This window comes from Apis dorsata, unplaced genomic scaffold (genome assembly GCF_000469605.1).
Source record: "Apis dorsata unplaced genomic scaffold, Apis dorsata 1.3 scaffold_867, whole genome shotgun sequence".
Classification (NCBI taxonomy): domain Eukaryota; kingdom Metazoa; phylum Arthropoda; class Insecta; order Hymenoptera; family Apidae; genus Apis; species Apis dorsata.
The window spans coordinates 241,049-260,585 of record NW_006263987.1 but is presented as its reverse complement, the minus strand read 5'-3'; the positions used below and the strand labels follow the sequence as shown (position 1 = coordinate 260,585).

General features: G+C 45.1%; 1 protein-coding gene across 3 annotated transcripts in view; it reads left to right on the top strand.

Moving 5' to 3' along the window:
* The window catches only part of LOC102675249 (fibroblast growth factor 17-like), an 82,752-nt gene that overhangs the window by 2,302 nt on the left and 60,913 nt on the right, over nucleotides 1-19,537 (top strand). The window contains exon 1 of one of the 3 annotated variants that reach the window (XM_006623266.2): nucleotides 16,031-16,053. The exons of the other annotated variants lie outside the window; for them this stretch is intronic. The gene's annotated coding sequence lies outside the window, so the exon portion shown is untranslated. Of the gene's footprint in view, nucleotides 1-16,030; nucleotides 16,054-19,537 lie in introns of those variants that run through there. 3 annotated transcript variants of the gene reach the window in all.

The window sequence follows — 19,537 nt, the reverse complement described above, 5'->3', positions numbered from 1 at the left end:
GAAAGAGAGAGAGAGAGAGAGAGAGAGAGAGAGTGGCGGCAGGGGTGGAAAGAAGAGGAGGAGGCGAACCTTTTCATCGCGTTGAATTTCAAATCGGCGTATCTCCCGGGAGGAATTGGCACCGATCCAATCGCGATTCCTCGCTTACCTGCTCGCGCTCTTTCCTCCATCTTTCCCTACTTCTTTTTTCTTCTCCCCATCCGCCCCCTTCCTTCCTCTCTTTATCTTCCCTCCTCCGTTCTCGCGCTCGCCCCCCATCTCGGATACGAAGGAAAACTGGGTCGTGACGTGGCGTATAACGGGCGATACATACGGGGAGGGGGAGGAGAAAAAGCGACTGGAAGTAACGCGGGGGCCTTGACTCGGCCAACCCTGAAGTTTTCGAGCCGAGTTCGTGCCTTTGCATCTACGTACCACGTATAATATCGTGCTTCGTTATTACTTACATCGACACTTCGCAAATGTTCGATCATGTACGCGTTCGCACGAGCTAGAACCGTATTATCGTCGCCCATATTTCTACACTTGCTCGCAAAAGTATATTCGATTTTCTCCTATGTTGCGCTCCAGCATCCGTACGAGTAAAGAGAGAGAGAGACAGAGAGGAAAAGGAAATGCACGGAGGATAATCTCTCTTCAGAATTCGGAAGGGAAACGAAATGGGACGCTTTTGCGATCACCTGTATATCACCTGTAGTCGATCGTAAATATTTCGTCGATAATCGATGCGCGGTCCTCGATAGGAGGGCTCCCTAAAATGTCCATTGTACGCGTACTTGCCCACCACGGTTGGTTGCTTTTTTTTTCTTTTTACAAAGATTGACATTTACGCGACGAGGAGTTCGTTGTTTACATGCACAGCTTTGTCGTTTTTTTTTTTTCTTTTTCGAGCTTAACGAAGCCGCTGAAAATCCCTACCTTTTTTTTTCTGCCTCGATGCGAAAATATTATTTATAGTTGTGAAAAGGTTACTCGGTCAAAGATCATTCTTCAACGTTGATTCTTATTATCGAAACAGCTATTATTGAATGCTACTTTCTCGTAATCGTGTTTCTTCCATTTTCGAATAGTATTTATAATTTAAACGGTGTTTTAGAACGTGGAATCGATCGAGTTTATTATCTGTAAGAATGCTTCTATGAGTACAGATTTAAGAGAGAAAAACTTTTGCGCGGTTTAATTAAATTGAAAAAAAATTAAAGAAATATTAAACGTCGAGATAAAAAAAAATTTTGCCAAGAAATTCACGGCTCGATACTCTCGCAAACGATTTTTAATCTTTTCGAGCGCTTAACCGGAAAATAACTTACCTTCTGGAAAACGTGGTTAAGATTAAATTACGAGCTTTGTTTTGAGCATTACTCGCGAAAGAAACGAGTAAAATTTTAGCTTGGAAAAACAGGATAAAAAAAAGAGAAATAGAAACGTCAAAGAATTATAAGAAGAAAACAAAGTTCCGTTACCTAAGAAACTTAGGTAAACGGAAACGATACAAACGAACGGATAATAAGATAAAAAGTAAGAGAGTTTGCGTTTTATTCGAGAATAATATTGGAAATAAATATATTTTTGAAATTTTAGAATACGCCTATGGGAGAAAGGACGAAAGGAGAGAGAGAGGAGATTCGCTTTCCGCGCTGAAAGTTTCCGTTCGCGAAACCTTTTCGCTCCGATACTTGGCCCCCTTCGTATGTACACACCAATTCCCTATATCGATTTTTACAACGTACAGCCACGTCGTAAAATTGGGGAAAGAATGTAAAGTGAACGTGACGTTCGCCCTTTGCGCCCGACCGGGTACCGGCGTCTCTACACCACGCGTCGTTCACGGTAGTAAGTTCGCCGAATTTAAAGCTCGGGGATCCGATGCCGGTCCGCGTAAAACAAACGCGAGAAGAATCGGCGGAGGGAAAAACAGAAGGATATCGCGTTTCGACTGCGATATTTCGATATTTCGGAAAGTTTCGAAGAAGCGAGCGGAATTCGAAATTTTATCTCGAAATAATTGATCAAATTCCTCTCTCTCGATCGTAAAGATTTCTCCTTTCCTTCTTGAAATTATACATATATATATACAATCGTTATTATATCGTAATCCGGGTTCTTCTCTCTCGTCTCGAATAAATTCCCTATTATCGGAATAAAATGGAGCGGCATCCCTATTCGCGGTGGAATCGATAAAGAATCGAGAAGGAAAGGTGAACGAATAGCGGAGAGCGGTGGAACAATTAGCATAGACATTATTATTACATCGAGTCGGATATTATTCCGAGTCGATCGTTGACCGACATTGGAAAAATAAAGCGGGGAACGGATGAACGGTCTATCGGGAGACCGTGGAAGAGGAAAGGGTAAATACCCTTTCCTTCCCGGAGGTATATTCAGCGGTTCTTCGTACTATTAACCTTATTCTCGGTATTCGTTCCGTCCAACGATTACGTTCCTCTTTCTATCATGTTGGTAAAGTGTAAAGGATGTTGGATGAAATCTTTCCAGTTTATCAAGACCAAGATCGAGATCGTAAAATGTACACACGGATGATTGGTTCGGGCGACTAACGAAACTGTTGTTGCGTAACCTGGATATTACCCAGTTCTCGTTGGAAAAACGTTGGACGATTTATACATCGATACAGCGGATATCGATGTGTATACCTGTTTACGTTCCGCGATCGTGGGGCGTAAATCAAATTGCGGCGTCGCGCGGTCCGGGCCATTGTTCGGTACCGGTTATTTAAACTGGATCCGGCGCAGGAGCGGGGTGCAGGTGCTGTTACGAGACTGCGTTCGCGCTTCTTCGAACAGGTCGGATATTCCCCGCACTTTAGATCCAGCAATAAACCCGCTTTACTGCGGCTCATTGAGACGGTTATCGCCTCCCGATCGTTGATCCGTGTTCATCGGCTATCGTAAAACGGTGCTTGGCAATCCCTATGGGTCCAACCGACCGATGCTTTCCTTCGCCTATTCTCTCTCTCTCTTTCTCTCTTTCTTCGTCGAAATTAATCTCGATATCCCTCTCCATCTTTTATCATTATAAGAAATATATATATATGTGTGTGTGTGTGCGTATGGATGAAAAATGTAAACGCGCGAATGGAAGCGCGTTCCTTTCGAGACGGAAGGGAAGCGAAGAGGAAAGCGTGGAAGAAGCGTTAGAAAGTCGGTGTCGGTCGGTGTTTGCTCTAACGCGTTGGCGACTCGTTCACGGTTATCCAAACGAACGGAAAGCCACTCACGGAGAGCACCTGTGGAGCTTGCCCGCCTCGCTTTTGTTCTTTTTTACCCTCCTCCGTCTTCCTCTCTCTCTCTCTCTCTCTCTCTTTCTCTCTTTCTTCGTCGAACTTAATCTCGATATCCCTCTCCCTCTTTTATCATTATAAGACCTATATATATATGTGTGTGTGCGTGCTAATGGCTGAAAAATGTAAACGCGCGAATGGAAGCGCGTTCCTCTCGAGACGGAAGGGAAGCGCAGAGGAAAGCGTGGAAGAAGCGTTAGAAAGTCGGTGTCGGGCGGTGCTGGCTCTAACGCGTTGGCGACTCGTTCACGGTTATCCAAAGGAACCGAAAGCCACTCACGGAGAGCACCTGGGGAGCTTGCCCGCCTCGCTTTTGTTCTTTTTTACCCACCTCCGTCTTCCTCTCTCTCTCTCTCTCTCTCTCTTCCTCGCTACAATCCCGGTGGCCCTCAGTTCTGTTACTTACCTGTTCTGTTACTTACGGCCGATCGTTCGGGATCCACGGGTCGCTTTAAAAGGATTAGCACAATTTTCGACTCCGGGATTCCACGCGCATAGAAGGGACCTCGAAGTCACTCGAAGTGGGCGAAGTGAAAATTACGACGCGTCACCACGCCGCCGTACGATACGCCGTGAGATGTGAGAAAATAACAGGGACGAAAACTAACGGGTCCCTTCGGGGAAAATCTGTGAGGTATCTTGACTCTCGTCTCCCTGATGACGGATTTACAGTTTTAGGACCTAGGACGGGAAGAAGAAAGGAATGTCGATGACGAAAATGCGCGTTGCAGTTTCGTTCGCGGATACACGGTTGTTTGGCCCGCGAAAATGAATATAGGCGTATTCGTGGCCCCCGCAAAAGAAGCGTGATTCGATGGTTGGATCGAAGGATGGAAACTTGGTCAAGATCCGTGGCGAAAAGTGGGTCGAGACGAGATGAGTATCCGCTAAGAGCGGCGCTAATCGAACGTCGGGATCGCGTAACCGAGAAACGTACGCGCGTCGATCTACGAAAAACCAACACCGAGATACCTCNCCCTCTCTCCTTGGGTCGCGGTGATTTTTCTCCTCCTCCCCGAGTTCTCGAACGAGACCGAGTTATAAATTTGTCCCTCGGGAAAACAACTGGCAACAACCTCTCCTACCTCCTCCCTCCCTCCCTCCCTCCCTGGGACGCTGCTGGTAAATGCATCCATGCACGCGTGTTTTATGGCCGGCTTTCTCGGCTTTCCGTCTCTCTTTCTCCAACTCGTCGCGGAGCGTCGCCCGAATCGCGTCTCCGATATTTTCGCAGATAGATTCTTTTCGAAAATACTTAAAACTTGGACGATTTGTCGTCCGTGCTCGGGTCGAGCTCGATAAACCCCGGCTTCGGTTCGGATCCATCGCGTTGCGTTGTCCGGCCTGGAAAAGGATGGACGGACCGGTGGCCGATCGATCGAAAGAGAAAGAGACGAAGGGAGGAAGGAGGGCGTGCGCGAAGGAGGAGGGAAGAAGGGATCGAGGCTGGGACGATTCCATGGGGAGGGGAAGGGGAAGAGGAACTTAATCGCATAAAATGCTTAAAGTTCGTCCTGGTGCGACGCGATGCACTTTGATCGCGGAATTTATGTTCAGGGTGCAATGTACCGCCATTATATTCCCTGCTCGTCGGTGCGTGCCGTGGAAAAATTCATCGCGGAGACGCAGAGGCGGATTCGGTCCCCCTCTCCCTCCTCCCATTGATCGCAACGGAGAGTGTTGTTTCCTCTCTCTCCGCCTCGTCGTAAGAAAATATTATTCTTCCGAGAAGAAAAAGTCGCCGGCTCCATCGTCCAAAGATTCCAAGCTTCTGCGTGCTTTTAACCGCGTCGATTTTCACCAAAGGCAAAGGGTCGCTAAACTCTCCGCGATCTCCTCTTTTATTATCTCCTCCAAATCGGAGAACTCGGAGATTTTCCTTATATTTCTTTGCTCGTTATGCGATCGATTCGAAAGGAAAGTTTATTGGTAAAGGGGAAAAAAAGAAAAAAAGAAATCGAAGAATCGGATCTTCGGGGAACGACGTAGATACGGTCGGTTCGGTGGAAAGAGAGCGCTGGTCGCGACTTTTTTTTACGATCACTCGGCAAAGACAATGAAAACATCTCGGTAAATCAAGAGAGAAGAGCGGTAAGGAGATTAGTAAGAGCTTACGAGGCATTAGCCACCGCCGCGATCATCCCGACTTGGAAGCGCTCGCTTCATCTCGCTTTCTTCCTCCTCCTCCTCCTACTCATCCTCGTCATCGGGGTACTCGTTCTCCCTTTCCCCGTATTATTACTTCCCTCCTCTTTCTCTCTGCTCCGCGCGGAGTTAACCACCCGTGAAGCGGCACGATATATCTCGGGGATAATTCGCTTGTTAGGGTCGTACGCCTTTACATTAATCCGTCTGCTCGCGCGCTCCTTTCTCGCGGCCGCCTCTTTCGCGCGTTCCGAAAGCGACCACGACCCACCCAAAATCCTTTGCGCCGTTTCGCCAACCGACGAAAAATCGCTCTTCGTCTCGATTTAGCCGCGCCATCCCGCTTCTTCTCGGCCCCCTTTTACGCAACCATTTTCACCGTTCACCCGTTCGTCTTTGCACCCATCTTCGCTGGACAAACGCGTAAAGATATATATATATATTTTTTTTTGAAAAAACGACTCGTTTCGCTGGAGTTGGAAGTCGAATCGAAGGATCCACGAGACGGTTACGTTTGTCGAGCGTTATGTATAGCTAACTCGAGGGACGGCGCGCGAGGCACTTGTCGTCGTGTCGATGCTCGCGATATCACCGGCCGCCTGTCATTCCGCCTCGATTGATCGCTTCTCGCTTTCTCGGTCTTCGCTTCTCTCCTTCTTCCTCGACCCTCTATCTTTTCGTAACGAACGGATTCTTTCTCCTCCCGTCCTCGTCGCACGCCGTCTTCCCTTTATAAGCCCGTTTCGCTTGCACGCTCGCATGCCCACTCCATTCACTAATTTGATATACGAGAGCCGCTTTAACTTCCAAACGATCAATTTTCGTTCAACAATGTAATTATAAGTTTCACCATATACCTTGTGATATTCCGTGTAATTGTAACGGTTCACCTACGTTCCGAGAGCGTGGCAATGTCTTAATTAGCTTATATATCGAGATGTATGTTTTTTTCTTTTTATCCAACCTACGTCTTAGCTTATCAGATCGTGGGAAGATGTATCGGTCTCGATATTCGATACACGAATAGAAGATGTTTGCGTTTTTTCTACGTCGTTTCGTCTCCTTTATTCGTTATGTTTTTTTATTTCTTTAGCTGCAAATTTTCTTCAACTCGACGAAATTGCAATATTTAATTTTATGCGCGTTTATACGTTTATTCTTCGCGTTTCAATATCTATTACATCTGGGACAATAATAACTGCGCGTATCTATTAATCAGTTTTACATTTTTATTAATCTAACGCGATAAGACAAGAAGGAATAAGAAATATATATATGCGTATATACGTGTATACGCAATATTTAAGGAAATCTTGTTTTCTCGAGACACTTTACTAGTAGAGAAGCACTACCTATTCAACTGGTCGGCGCAAACGAGTTAAGATATAACGATCGTATTAAGTGGCCAATAATGTGCAAGAACAAGTACTTCAAGTTCGAGCAAAAGTAATCGCCGCGCAAGAGATAAGGGGTTTAAGCTTTAAGAGCCGGTTGCGTAATGACGGTGATGGCGATGTCGAAGGCGCCAAATAATAAAATGATGGAAATCGAGCGCACGAAAATGACGATAAAATGCTTGGGAAAGGTCTCGCCGCGTTGCGAGGACAAGAAGAGCAGTGGGGCCAATCGAGCCTGCCCACCGGTAACAAGGCTGCCACCAGACTTGCCAAACCGATCGCTCGATGGCTAATGAGCAACCTCCTCTTCTTCTTCTTCTCTTTCTTCTTCTTCCTCCTCCTCCTCCTCCTCCTCTTCTTCTTCTTCTCCTCGCCTCTACGCGTGCCATTACACGTACGCACGCGTTTTCAAAGTTTTTGAAACACATCCAAACCTTCCTCCTCTTCCTTTTTCCTTTTAAGCCGCGACAGCAACAGGCAGTTTAAATCGTGTCGAAGACACGACGATACGACGACGCTCGTGTACCGTGATAAAACGAACCGCGAATATCGGTGGCAAACTACTTGTACTCTTTCGAAAAAAAAGATGGACGGATCGTGTATGTCAACCACGAAAGGAACAAATGACTCGGCTCGCTTTCTTCGCCTTTTCTTTTTCTGCTCGAGTAGCGATCGGATTATGCTATTTACAATTACCGATAACGTAATCCGTTCTCGAACGAGTTTCTCTTTCTTTTTTCTTTCTTCCTTTTTCCCGATATTTTATTTTTTACGATAAATATTTTTAATAAATGTCATTCGTATCGAAATTTATCGCGACCTACGCGCGCGTCGTCATTCGTTTTCTTTTTCGGTCGAATGGAAATATTTCGTCGACTCTTAATTTCGATCCATCGGTAAGCGAAGAAATTGTTTATATTTAAGAAAAAAAAATAGATGCGATATTTATTAGCTTCCATTTGTCAATAGCCCGAGTAGTTTTGTTATCTCGATGCAATAAATATATATATATATATAACGAAACATCGTGATTCACGTTTTTCGATGAGATCAGAAATTTCAAGCGATATTCGAGTAATATTTTATTTTACGAGATATCTTCTCGGTTAATCGAGGTAAAAGTCGAGGTAAAGGAATTCAGAGACAACGTTCGAAACGAACGAGAAAAGAAAACGAAAGTGTCAGGTTGGAGCGAGGCGTGGGCGTTGGTTGCAACATCATCTCGGTAGTTCTCCGTCAATTCCATGTAAATATAATCGTTTTTATCGTACGTTTCATCGTCAAATTCTTTAGAAATTCTTTATCGGGGAAATTGTACGTATTTTTAATCGACGACATCGTTAACGTTCGTAACGGTACTTTTCTCGCATCTTTGGCCAATTTTCGTTCGTGGCCATTTCGGTCTCCAACGATTTCAAATTACTTTAATCGAAATATTCGAATTATCGAAACGTTTACATACGTTATTTCGAAAATTCTCTCTCTCTCTCGCTAATGATCGAAGGATTCTACACGAAAAACCTTTTTCTCCTTTTCCTCCTTTTCTTATTTCTAAATATATACGCATTAGATATTACATATTAGATATACACATTAGATATAAATATAAACGTGAAAGAGAACGCGTTCCCTTTTGGTAGCGGGATATTATCGGAGAGCGAAGAGGATATTATATTGGGAGGAACGGTTGGCGCGAACGCGCGTAACTCAGGTTAAACGAATCCTAAATGAAACGGTCTAACGATATTAAACCTGTCTGTCAACGGGCTGTCGAGATACGATCGCGGTCGAGGATCGTAAACGGGCGAGGCACACCTTTGTAACTTGGCCAACATCGAACGAGACTCGTCGATTTGTTTTACGAGCCATTTTGCCATGCTTCGCGCCCTCATCGCTCTCTCGTCATCTCGTAATCGCCGTCATCATCATTATCGTCGTGATCTCCCGAGCTCCCTCGTCCGGCCTCTCCCTTCTCTCCTTTCCGACCGACCGGCCGAGATCGCAACCTCTTCCAACTCCTCCTCGTCGCGGGCAACATCTTAGTCGGAATCGGCGCCGATCTTCTCCTCGTTTACACCGTGCCGCGGAAAATGCGAGTGATTTGCGAGTGGAAAATAAAGCACCGTTGGCGACAACCCTCCTCACCGAGCTTCGATTCGACCAAACACTCTTTGCCTCGGGAATTTCGAGTATTTCCAATTATCACGATCGTAACGTTTTCGATTAATTTCGAAAAATTTTAAACCTCGAAATAAATCCGTAACGAGAAATGGAAAAGAAGGAGAGACGAAAGTGTAGCGATACTCTACGACCGCAGCAGAGGCATCTGCTTCGCAATTGCGAAGTGGCGATAACATCTGCGACACGGGAACCGGTACCTTTCTTCCAATTTCAAACCGCATAAGAAAAAATGCGGTAAACGTATCCCGTCCAAATGGCACCTCTTTAACGCATCCACCCAAAAATTATAACTCTACACGGTAGATTTTCGGCTGTTATTACGCGATAGTATTACTTCCAGCCTCGATGCGGTTTCGAAAGTTTCGCGTGAAATACTCACTACTATCCGCGTTCGTGTTCATTCAAATAATTTATATAGGATACGAGTTTATTCATATTTTCGGAGAACGTCTTTAATTTCGCCTCCTCTTCTTTCTTTCTTTCTTTCTTTCTTTTTCTTTATGATTTCGATTAATCCAACTTCCCATCATATTTAGTACGTACTCGTAACGATACTTTTCGCATAATTACGGTACGTAATTAAAATACGTAGTGGTTGAAATTAATTAGCAAATTAATAAAGTATACTTGCGCAACATTTTTCTTTGCTCGAATATGTATAAATACGTATTCTCGTAGAAATTTTCGATTAATTTTTCAACGAATCGCATTATCCGATTGTAAATAACGGTGTCTCGAAGAAACGTGCATGGTCGTCGCTTTTTCTCCAATTTACGAATTTTTCTGAATTATTCGGATAGAAAATACGGTTGAAGATAATAAGTCTCGAAGATAGTATTATACGGACGGTATCAAATGTAAATGTGGTACGCAGGAACGCGGCGAGACTTTGAGCGAACCGACGATAATAACGATAATGTATGTTTATTGCGCGTGCTATAGTAATTTTATCACAACAACTAGTCTTTATAACCATTTCGCATAATGGAATTAGGTCCAGGATGGCTCGCTCGATCATCGTTTCCTTTTGTACAGTCGAGTGTCGTCTATTGGTGGTTCCGCGGTATCAACCGATAATTAACAAGTGCGGCGATGAAGCCACTCTTCTTTATTGCTGTGCCGCGTTAATGGCGCTCCCCGCCTTTCTTCCTCCACCATTTCGATAATAAATTTAATACAATCGCTCGCGATACCAATTAGATTCCTGCTACCAATTTACTCGCATCAATCGTTTCCCTCATCCTCGTTTCGAATGTGATTTCGCGAGTAGTAATCGTGGTGGATTACACCTAAGGTTAAAAACCTAAGACAGAACGCGGTAGAAAATAATTTTGAATCAAGCAATTAGGAAAAGTTTGGAAATTTGATCCGCGCCAGGAATCCTACCGATTCGTCTCTCCTCCTCGTTCAACTCACGAGGAAGTGGATCGATGTTTACGAGCAGAGCGGACGATTTGTAACAATTACGAGGCGATCCCCGAGAGCGGATAGTAGGTTGCGGTATGGCGATAACCCTACGTCATTCTCGTCGTAGGAGAGCCTTCGTGTCCGATAATCGCGTTAAGCGCGTAACCACCCCCATCCTTCCATCCTTATCTCGTTCGTTAAGCCCAACCGCGTAATACCGTAATATATCCAACGATGTATTTCCCGATCGATCGATATTTCCATCGATACTCTCGCGAAACTTTTATCGAAAAGCATCGTCCTCGTTGAGAAAAGAAAGAAACGAAAAGGAAAGATCGGAGGAGCGAGAGAGGAGAAAAGTTAGGGGGAGGATTGGGGGCAATTGACCAAGTTGCGGCGGGGTTTCGGGGGTCGATTGGAATGTACGATAGGCGGGCAAACTGGTCCTTTCGATCGTTCGCCTTTAATTTCTTTCGAGAGGAGGAGGGGAAGGGAAGAAAGATCGTTTGCGCGCGCGCGATGCTCGCTGCTGTTTTTCATCGCGACGACAACTTTATCGGTAACGGTCCTCGCGTATTTCGCCTCGATAGTTGGCGTGTGCGGTATAATAACAGGATATTACGATTTCGGACAGATATCCTCTCCCTCCGCGTCCCTTTCCTTCCACGCTCGTCATCCCCCTTTTTCTTTCTCCCCGGCGTCCCTTTTTTGGATCGGGCACGCCTTTGGTGCACGCCGCTCCGAACATAATGGACTGAAACACGAAACGTATGCAAACCTGAAATAATACGACACTGAGAGCCCCCTCCTCTCCGTTCCGGAGAGGATCCTCTCCCCTGCGCCTCACTTTCTTCCATATTCCCTCTCGTTCTCTCGATTCTCTTCTCCCTTCCTCGCCTTCTCTTATACATCAGTCTCACCTCGGTATCCTCACCCTCGTCATATTCGGCCGTGGTCCCACCTCCTGTCCAACAGGTACTCGTACAACTTGAAACTTAAGACAATGTAATGAGCCGGTCGCTTGCCGAAAAGATCCCCCGATCTTTCGAGTTCACGCGAGGTCACCTCCTTTTCTGCTGCCCGCAGAAATACCTTCCCCCTGCAATTCAATTTCAAAATCCCCCCCTTCGCTCGATACTTTGCTGCAAATTTTCGTTTCCAATATTTTCCAATATTCGTACAAATTGTTGTTGTTATTATTATTATTATTATTATTATTAAATTTCGCGTATTCGAACAAGCATCGACCGATTATTAAGGAGAATGCTCGCTCGTCGTTCAACGAACGCGATTCGATAGAAAGATGGAAAGATGGAAGAACGTTGAGGAGAGGTTAACGAAGCGGACTGAAGGCCGGGGAGAAGGAATAGGAATTTCAATCTTCGAGACGTACGGTTGGTGTCCGACGTTGATGTCCGCGCAAGATTACACTTTTGATACCTTTCCTCGTAATTAATACACTTGGCCGTGATTGAAAAGGAAAGGGAATCCAGCAAGAAGAAGAGTATGGAGGAGGGAGGAGCGTGGTCTAGAGCTGGTGGCCCGACGTTCGTTCACGAGCTGTGAAATTTAATTCAGATCCGTTGGAAGGCTCCCATGGCTGCCAGTCGACGGGACATGGGTCGGTCCGGCCGAGTACACGCGTGCGGATACACGTGGCGCGTAGTTTTACCGTACGTGTCGCGTGTTTCACGAGGGTTGCCCGTTCAGAGGGGAGCAGACGTCGGACAGTCGCTCCAGCCGCCTCTTCTTACGTCATCTCCAAATTACAAATTTTCAAGATTTTTCCTTTCTCGACATCCCTTTCGTCTTTCTCTCCGAACCGTTCCTTCTTCTTCGAACGAAATCGATTAACGATAAATAACTATTTCCAGCTTCTCGAGAAAGCGGATTTTCACGGGATCGATCGCCTGAAATCGAATGCATATAATTAATGATCTTTGATGAAAAGAAATGCCAATAGTTTAAAGAGCGTACGACTTTCAATGATCAATTACGGGATCGGTAACGCGATCAAAGGAAGCTCGGAATAACGGGCAAGTAACTCGAAACGTAAGCTCGAAATAACGCGTGAGAAACCGAACGAGTTACCCGTCATCGGTCGATGATTAATAGAGGGCGGCGCGATAGCGCCGACTGTCGTTAAAAGAACAAGATTCCTTCGTTCTCGCTTCCCTACTGCCTCTCGTGGAGATACACGGTGTCCCATAAGCACCTGACATCCCCAACCTCCCGTAGGATCGTTGGATCGCGAGACATCGATCATCGAAAATACGTCGGGCATCCGAGTCTATTCCCTCTATTCTAGTCGTAACCGCGGGATCACCGAATTTCAGATAAAATTACGTCTCTCGATTCTCAAGTTTGAGACATCGGGATCGAAGGAAATAAATACTGTTTTAGATAAAAGAAATATCTCTACGTTCTCCATTTCAATTATAGTACGTTTAAATATCGTTATTATAACTTTAGACAAACGCACGAAGGGATAAAACGAAAAACCTTTGAAACGAGGTAAATACGAAGAGTAAAATAGAGATTTTTGTTGAATTTCACTTTTACACAACGTATCGATATCGAAAAATTAAAAGCGAACGTCCTCGATCACGAAACTCCCCCGTGGCACTTGTCCAGAAGATCTTGACCTCTCTCAACTCGACCCTAGCAAAGTCGGGTCAACATGTCAGCGGCCACGTCTTGGCGGCCGTGTATCGATCTCGATCGGCGCTATCGGAACATCTCGAAGAAGTTACAGGCCGCTGTTGGAGCCGGAATGACTCGAGACAATAGCGGCCTGCTCACCTGCTCCCTCCAATTTTACGCCCACCCTACCCGTTCGATCGTATCTCTGGTATCAGCTTCGAGCTCGCTCCCTCTTAATTGGTTCGCGTTGACTTAATGTGTTTCAATATGTCGTTCTGTCCATCAACTCGACGTCTCCTTTTTTCACTCCTTTTTTTACCCGCCCAAATAGCATACGATCAATCGTTAATTCTCAACGCGCAGAGATTCTTCGTTAAATTAAACTTATCGTTTATGATATTTTTTGCATCCGTGCTCTTCCAGATTAATGTCCGTGATCCCCGCGTGAAAAAATATTAAATATTAAATTTCAAGTTAGTTTTGATTTTATTCGTTTCAAATTCGAAGTAAAATTTGCATGGTTGGACGCGTTTGAACGAACCACTTTGAGAAGTTAAGAGAAGGTAAGAGTCACCGTTTCGAAGGTGCAAAATATTTGTCGCTTCGATTTCAACGCGTGTTATCGCTTCTGAATCTCTGCTTGACATCTCGTTAAAAGTTCGCGATCGAATAATTCGATTCTTTCAACGAAAAAGTAATAATTCGAAAGATAAGTTGAGACAAGTAAGATCGACCGGTCCATATATTTCTTCAACAAAAACATTTTTAATCCGATTATTTGTAATCCGACGATCGAACAAAACTTTGCCGCGACTCGAAGAGACAAAAAGAAATTGTCTCGGATTTTCTTTCGATACGATCGTAATTCGAATCTTTTTCCCCCGTGAAATATTGTAGAAAGAGAGAGCACAAATGTGACGGTAGGACGTAGACGCGGGGGTTAATTCGCTCCGCGGGACCTCTGATACAACGAGATCGTAAACCGCGTGAAATTGGGCCACGAGCATCGGCTGATGCCTCCATTAAGAGCCGCTCGTATTATTACCGACTATTCCACTCGCTCTACTAATTTTCCCTCTCTTTCTTCCACTTTCTCTCCCCGTTCCTTTCGTTTTCTCTCCTCCCCTCCTGTCCTAGAACGCGACCTGTCCGGTATACCTGCTGTATATTTCGTTGCCTCGACAGCGTGGGCCAACGACTCGGCCTTTCTTCTCTCTTTTTCTTCTTCTTCTTCTTCGACTCGCCCCCCCAACGTATCTACCCCGCGGTCCGGAATCGGAGGATAGGGAGAGCCATCCATTCCTCTTCTCTCTCTCTCTCTTTACCTCTATTTTTCTGCCCGCCTTGCGCTAACCCTTTCACGGTTTAAATCAATCAACAGATTCCTGAGAAACGATCCACCACCGTGTTTCCTCGGACGGAGAGAAGGAGAAGGCGCGTTTCGTAACGGTTACTCCTCGCCAGTGCCACAATTTACGAGGGTATAAAACGATAAAAATTGAAGAAGATTTCATTGACGCGCGGTCACCGCATAATTTATTTTATTATGATCGGCCGTCAGTGGGGCGGCGATACCCGTCACAAGTGAATACGCTTTCTGTTTACGAAGCGGCACGAATTCGCCGTGTAATTACCGAGAGACGTGGCTCGGTTGGAGAGAGAGAGAGAGAGAGAGGGAGAGAGAGAAGAGGGCGGAGAAAACGCCGTTACAGATAGCCGATATCTAAATGTGTCAATTAAGCCGGCCCTGACCCACGCGAACTTTAACCCGCGTTGAGGTGTCGAAACGAGGCGCCTATCTTCTCTGATTCACAGCCTGTGTATAAATATTTTTTTAGACGACGCGTGAGTCGTATCGAATGGATTAGCGACCGAGAGAGAGAGAAAGAGAGTCGTAAATGTCATATTCGAATACATACGGTATTTATGGTGGATACGGTTTTCAATGGTTTTCGATAAAGATAAGACTTGAAGAGGTGAGAGGAAATATTTACGATATCGCATTTGACGAGTTTATCTCGTCCGCGTGTAAAGAGGGTTTCGCTTAAAGAGCGAAGAGGGCACAACGAATGCGTCGAGGATTTCGTCGAGAGCGTAAAATATTTCTTGGACCGGTAGTCGATCGAAAATTACGAGTTCCAAAGTCGTTTGTATACTTAACAATGGTAAACCGGGGGCTCGAAGGGTGGATTCGACCCTTTTTTCTTTTTTTCTCTTTCTCTTTTTTTTTTTTTTTTTTTTGCGGGGACCTTAACACCCTCTGGAACGGAGGAAAGGGGTTTATTATACGAAACCGATCCACCGCGGCGTCCCTTTCAAAACTTCTTCCTTTTATTAGCTGTATTTCGTTGCTTGTAGCTCCACCACCCTGGCATTCATATGCTAACGCGTCTCAACGGGGTTGTCCGTGCCCTCTTGTTACCGTACCGACGCCGTTTCGAGCGTCGCTGTGCCTCGTTAACGATGCCCCATCCAAATTTACCTTCGTCCCGCGGATTGAGCACCGCTGGACCCGTTAAGCGTATGCCAACAGACCTATAAAAATTCAATCCAACCAGTCTTAAAAATAATAACGCGGCGCTAACCTTTACGTGCTATCCCATAACGTGAATCCATATGTCTGCACGTGTACCCGATCGTACCCGCTTCCTTCGAATCCTCTTCTTCTTCTTCTTCTTCTTCTTCTTCTTCATCTTCTTCTCCTTCCTTTCTTTTTGTTTCTGGTACAAGGAAAAGAAAAAAATTCATCTCCGTTCCCTGGAAGGGTAATTAACGGATAATTATTTTCGCATAAAATATACATATATAATGGAAGCATAGACAGGTATTTCGTTAAACGTATTCTCTAATATAGGCTTTTGCTGAGAACGACCGAATCGATGAAATTTTTCAAGCATAATTCTCACGCTTCTCCACGTCTCGTTGTCTCGCGCAGATGTTGTACGGATGAAAGAAAAAGAAAAAAAAAAAAAAGAAACGGTTCGTAATAATTTTACGAGGAAAGATATCTCCTCCCTTTCAACATCGAAATACGCGGCTCCTTCGTTTTTCATCGCGGAGGGAAGGGGATTATTATAATTTCACCACCCCCGTGTTTTACGGAGTAGCGAGGCGAGCTCTGTATATTGGCCCCGGTGATTTACTGCTAATTATCGCCCCGTGTGAAATCCACGCTTATACCCGTGGAGCCGAGAATCGGGCAAGTGAACGACCGCGGCACGAATAAGACGGGCACGGTTGTCGTTTCGCAAAAATCGACAAGTGGACGTCGTGCGGCGCGCGTTCGTGCCGGGTTACAACCGCTCGAACGTTGCTCCGTGGCCAACCGTGGCGGCAAAAAGGGCCTCGCCGCGCTCCACGGGCCCCTCGCGAACACTAAATTATTGTTCTTGTATCGCGGTGCCAAAATGTTTACAGCCCTCGGCCGCGGAATGTACCAAGGCGTACCAACCGACGCGGAACGGGGCGCGTGGAAAAAACAGAAAACGAAACGTTCACTGGCACACGTTCCTGCGGGAAATACGAACAAATTTCAGATTACTTTACGTATCTCGCGAATTTAGATTTTTTTTACGGGTCCGCCGGAGTCCACCGTGTTTGTCATACGGTTAAGTAAATACCGGAGGATTTCTCGTGTAAAATATATTCCCTTTGTGCATGTATATATCTTGTAGCCCCTGCTATAATAACGGTCGAGTACATTCGCGTTTTATCCATGCGGGCGCAGAGATCTCGATCGAACTATCGTAATTGTACACCCGTGTTAAAATACGAAGATGGGGTTGGGATAAAAGTGTTTAGATATTTCCAAATTATATGTTATTAATATTTCTGTATCGCGTAGACATTTGATTTTTTTTTTTTTTTTAGTTTCGTATTTTGTACGAACCAGGTTGGAGGTTGGAGGATATTTCGAAACATCGATACGCAGAGGTATACTTGTGTCGTTTCTTATCTTTTGTCACTCGCGTTAAACTGTAAATTTATTCAATTTTTTTTCACAATATTGCACGACGAACTCACTTCTGTTTGAACGTTTATCCGATGAATTTCGCCTTACGTGTAAATATATATATATATTTTTATAACCTCAAAAACAAAGAAACAAACAACCAAACGGACGAGCGAATAAAGAGAATGTAAATAAGATAGGGAAGAAAAGAATAAGTCTGTCAGTCTGACAAGAGAAGCGGGGAAAACAGGAAAGGAGTAAAGTAGCTCGAGTACCAAAGAGTAGAAGTTGAAAATAAAATATCGAGCATTGTAATAGAATAGAGCGAAGCAACGTAGCGTATAAAGGCAAACGGAATCGCGGTTTTAAAGAAGAGCGATTTTTTTTTCGAGAAAAATCATCCTTCCTGCGTGGTTATTTTTTCCCTCAGGTTTGCAGAGGCCGGTGTATTATTTTTCGCGCGTTCCTCATCACCGTCCGCGCCTTCACATTCCCGCGCCCCTTTCGACTTTATCGATTGTAAATTTTTGAGATTATTGTCGGATCGGCACGACTACCACACCGTTTCATTCCAACAAGGTGCCGATTTACGATCCTTCCGTTAAGTTCGACAACACACCGATATACGTGGATGGAAAGAAACTCTTGCTCTTACGTCCTTCGTATTTTCCTTTCCTTTCCATTTCTTCTCGATCTCCTCTTCTTCTCCGCTTACCGAATTATTCGGAAAAATCGGCACCGAGGTTAATCGTTTACGTCTGCAAAGACGCGTTGGCGATGCGTATGCGGTCCTAGAAGGGGAGGGGGGAGAAAAAGAAGATCGAAGATCCCCGCCCAACTGACCCTACGACCTCGAGGGCCCCCCCTCGAGGGGAAAAAAGCGCCGACGCGTCACTAAATAAGCGGCGCGTACGTAAGCTGACACATGCACGCGTTCACCGTCTCTTTCCCTCGTTTTGCGCATCGAGCGCGCGCGTAAACAAATACACACACGACGCGCGCATATATAAGAAATCGTAAAGCGTCGCATCGTATATTACGCTACACCTATGTTTATGGAGGACTCGAGGAGCGCGTACATTCTCGGCTTTTTTTTTTTTGCGATCGCCTTTCCTTTTTTTTTTTCTTCTTCTTCTTACGACAATAAACGACGTGAAAGACAGTACAGGTATCTGGGTACCAGCGATAGATCAACGGTGTAAAAAGGACGATTGATAAATGCCGATCGATATTCCTGTGAAATTTCTTTTCTCCTCTTTTCTTTTCTTTCTTTCTTTCTTTCTTTCTTTCTTTCTTTTTTTTTTTTTTTTTTTTTTGGTAAATTCAATGCACGCGTCCGTGTTATACGGTCGGCCTCGACGGTGCCGGTGGAAAGTTGGGAGGAAGGAGCATAAAAGGATACGGGTGGCCATTATAGGCGCCAAAACGTTCGGGCAGTTTTGCCGGTGCTCTTTTTATTGCCTCGCCGTAACGGCCGTGTTTCAGCATTTTATATAGTAATTAGGCCAGGATCCGCGAATCACAGGACCAAATAATACCGAGCTCAAACGTCTTTATTATGTCGCGGATTAACGCGAGGTAATCACGAGGTTCCGTTCGAAACCGCTACAAATTTACTCGTAATAATCGGCCATAATAGACTCGCGTTCTTAAACGATCCTCCACCGGTTCGTTTAACTTTTCTTTATTTCTTCGTCGTTTAGCCAACACTTGATACATTATACGCATTCGCGTCCGATATCGGTATCCGGTACGTACACCTCGTATCCTTGAAATTCTCTTTTCCTTATTTTTTTTTTTCTTTCTTTCGTTCGGGACCATCGATAAAATTGACCACGTTAATACGCGATAAATGTAAATGAAAACTTTGATTTCGGTTCTTTCGCGTATATTTATCTTGCGTGGCGCAATATCGTAAATTAAACATTTATTACGCCTTTTACGCTCACCGTTTATCCCGATCGAAATTTCGAAAATAAGAAATTTTACGCACTTCCTGGCGTCGTCGTCGTTTTTCCCTTCCATGCCGCGGATATCGTAAAACTTGCTTGCTTTCATGAAATATTTAAACAAGCGGACGGATACGTGGACGTGGATCGTCCGGAATTGTGTTGTTGCACGGTCAGAGGGTCGATTCGCGTCGATCGCTCTTATTTTCGAGTTTGTTGGAACGGAATCAAAGAAAGGGGGGGGGGGGGGGGAGCCCGGTTGATAACCGTCCGATAAAACGGAATTCTGGGGACGGCATCTGCGAGGACGAGATTCCTTCCTTCCTCCTATCGAGAAAAATCTCTCGCTCCCGGATCACCGTGGCGCATAAACGAATCGCATTTGGAGGAAAGGCGTGGTCGGTTTTCGGTTTTCGCGTACTCCTCTCCGGCGAAATGGTTGAAAGTTCAGAGGGCGGTTCACGTTCGACGGTGCATGCAAATTTTGCGTTCGATTCGATGAACAAAGGCGCACCTTTGCCTGCTACGTATTGCAGACTGCATACAGAGTTGCCAGACCAGA